The sequence below is a fragment of the Akebia trifoliata genome, chromosome 1 (genome assembly GCF_017979445.1).
Source record: "Akebia trifoliata isolate Shusen 1 chromosome 1, ASM1797944v1, whole genome shotgun sequence".
Lineage (NCBI taxonomy): Eukaryota > Viridiplantae > Streptophyta > Magnoliopsida > Ranunculales > Lardizabalaceae > Akebia > Akebia trifoliata.
In genome coordinates this window covers 6,582,776-6,586,484 of record NC_141375.1, presented here as the reverse complement: position 1 = coordinate 6,586,484, position 3,709 = coordinate 6,582,776, and positions in this window count along the sequence as shown.

The following is a 3,709-nucleotide window of genomic DNA, read 5'->3' as shown; positions in this document are numbered from 1 at the left end:
CTCTTGCCTGTAGACTCTTGTGTAGAGGCTGAACAAGTGAGGAGATCTAGCCCTACTCATCGACCTTTGGACAATGACATGTTTCTCAGGTTAAATCGACCAGCATTGGCTTTCGACTCTAATATCTCAAACGACGAGGTGGTAGAGGAGTTGTCCCCCTCGAATCCTTACCTATTCTACTGTCGTTCCACCTTCACCCCCACAAATCCATCCTAGACCTCAGTTTCCATTACTAGGTCTAGGCACAGGGAATTTGGACCCCCAACCATCTCTTGGGTACTTAATTCGTTTGTGGCCAGTCATCTTGTCATGGACCACAATTCCACATTACCAACTCCAGAGTTGCGTTTGCATTGTTTGATTCGTCAAGTTTTTCGAGAGATATGGCGATTACTAACAGACACTTCGTCGAGGATCCAATGTGGTTTTTCAATGACACCTTTTGAGCTTTGATCATGGTGAGACCTCTTATCTTCTCTGACATCCTTTTATTATTATTCATTTATTGAGTTCTAACATTTTACTCCTCTTCAAGTTCAGCATGTCGTGGTGAAGCTCAGACAATTGAGGGACGCAATGCTGACAGATCGCGACAATGCTAAGGCAATAGCAAAGAAGCTCCAAAGTGAGAAGGATACTACTGCGTCTAACTCACTGAAGATCCAAGGTGACCTGGATGATATGATGTCCAAGCTGGATCAGGTGAGGAAGAGTCTTCCCTCGACAAAGAGGAAAATTGCTTCGATCAAAGGATAGCTCGAAGTCAAGGAGGTAAAGAAAGAAAAAACATTTGAGGATCAACTCGCCACCCTCTAGTCTTAGCTCGATGCATCGGAGTCTACATGGGAAAAACTTATAACAAGCTTAAGGCCAAGCTGAAGAAAGCCGAACTGGCTTTGAAATATGGATCTGCTCCTCCCGAGATCATCGAAGATACCCAACAAGCCTCCAATGATGCCAATCGTGCTTCTGATGCTTAAGGAAACTTTTTGTAGCTTACTTGTAATAAATATAGTCTTTTTATTAATGAAAGACAACTTTTCCACCTTTCTTTTATTTTTGGACTTAGTTTAATAGTTAAATCCGATTAGATTCCAAATCGGGCTCGAATCCCAAACTGATTCAAGACTTAAATTTAATAGATGTACGAATACCAAGTAGTTGGTCTTGACATTCGTGTTGAGTCTAGGGTTTTATCGATTAATAGAAGAATCAACTTAAGTCTCAACTAGGCCCAGATCACGAAGTGATCCAAGACATAGGTATATAATGAAATGATTGACTGAAGTACAATGTCGGAATTGGCCCTCATGTTGGGCCAAGGCTTTACGTTGTACAAACTCCTTAGCTGGATTCGATTCTAGTAGAGAGCTAAGGCTTTACGTTATACCAACTCCCTAGTTGGGCTCTGCTCTAGTAGAAAGCCAAGGATTTATGCTATACCAACTCCTCAGTTGGACTCGGCTCTAGTGGAAAACCAAGGCTTTTTACTATACCAACTTCTCAGTTAAGCTCGGCTCAAGTAGAGAGCCAAGGCTTTACATTATACCAACTCCTTAGTTGGGCTCGGCTCTAGTAAAAGGTCAAGGCATTTTTCTATACCGACTTCCTAGTTGGGTTCGGTTCTAGTGGAGAGCCAAGGCTTTACGCTATACCAACTCCTCAGTTGGGCTCAACTCTAATGGAGAACCAAGGTTTTACGCTGTACCAACTCCTTAGTTGGGGTTCGACTCTAGTGGTGAGCAAAGGTGTTATACCAACTTCTCAATTGGGCTCAGCTCCAGTGAAGGGCCAAGGTTTTTCACTATACCAACTCCTCACTTAGGGCTCGACTCTAGTAAAGAGCCAAGGCTTTTCACTTTGCAGAAGATTCTGACAATAATTGACCAAAGTCCCAAGTCAGATTTGGATTTATGATGATCCAAGACTTTTAAAGGTTAATAGAATGTAATAGAGTTTGGAGATAAGATCTTTCATTAATAGTACTTCTTAAGGTTGAAGGCATTTGACGGTGCAGTGATTACATCTCCTAGTATCGTTTTTAAATAATATACCCCTGCTTCTCCTACTTTGTAAACGATGTATGGCTCTTCCTAGTTTGCTCTTAACTTTCCGTTGTTAAGCTCTTTTGTGTTGGAGAATACCTTCTGCATTACCATATCTTCGACCTTGAACTCCCTCTTTTGTACTCTTTGATCATAGGATTTTTTCAGTTGTTGCTAATATAGTACAAGACTTTCCATTACTTGCTCTCGAGTTTCATCTAAGCAATCAAGGTCTCGTGTTATTATTTCCTTGTTCATGCTTGTCTCAATAACTTATGTCTTGATTGTAGGGATTTGTACCTTGGTAGGGATGACGGCTTCCATTCCATAGGCTAACGTAAATAGTGTTAGCTCCATGGCCTGTCTGGGCATCGTTCAGTATGCCCATAATACGTTGTGCAATTCTTTCACCCATCTCCCTTTATGTTTGACTAGTCTTTTCCTCAAGTTATCTAGTATCGCCTTGTTCGAAGTTTCTGCCTGTCCATTCCCTTGCGGGTACCTTAGTGACGACTGGAGTAAGCGGATCTCGTATTCTTTATAGCATGACTGTACTCGACTTCCTTTAAATTGTATCGTTGTCTAAGATTACCACATAGGGGATCCCGAAACATGTTGTGACGTGTTCCCATGTAAATTTGATAACTTCTCCCTCCCTTATCCAAGTAAGTGGGATAACCTCTACCCATTTGGTGAAGTAGTTCATTGTCGCCCGTATGGACGTCTTACCCCTTTTTCTTGAGGTAGGGGCCCAATGATACCCATTCCCTAGATTGTGAATGGCCAGGAAGCTATCATCGAGTGAAGCTCGTTAGAAAGTCAGAGGTTCAGATGAGCATATTTTTGGCATCTATCGCATGTTGTGACAGACCTTTTACAATCTTCTTGCATCATTGGCCAAAAATGTCCTTGAGTTACTACTTTATTCGCTAGTGACCATCCTTCCGAGTGGTTCTCGCATATTCCTTCTTGTATCTCTACCATTACTAGCTCAGACTCCTCTACAATCAAGTATTTCTAGAGTGGACCCCCAAATGACATTCTGTACAGTTATCCATCGACTAGTATATACCTTCCGATTTTATAGAGGAGGTATCTTGCCTTTTTCTTATCCTTAGAGAGGGTTCTTGATCGGAGGTATTCTATGTAGTCGTGCATCCAATCCAGTGTTTGGTCGATCTGCTTATATTTCTCTAACTGACAGTCGATGCTTGCCTTTTGCTGGTATTTCATGGGTATTGCTCAAGATTCTGAAAGTAATGAAAGCCAGCGAGTCAGCGTGTCTGTTTTCATCCCTTGGATTTCTATTAACCTTTACTTCTGCAAACCCGTCAAGCTCTCTTTTTACTACTATCAAGTACCTTGCCATCCGCTCATACTTAGCCTCGTACTTTCAAATACATTGGTTTGCAACTAGCTGGGAGTTTGCAAATACTAGAAGTATGTTGATCTTGATATCCTTGGTCATTTTGAGCCCATTTATCACTGCTTCATATTCTACCTTGTTGTTTGAAGTCTTGTACCTGAGCTTCAATACTTTCTCAAGCCTGTCATTGCTTGAGATAACCAATACTATGCAAACCCCTGACCTAATGTAGTTTGACGATCCATCGACGAACATTATCCACCCTTATTGACTGTTCCACACATAGACCTTTTATATT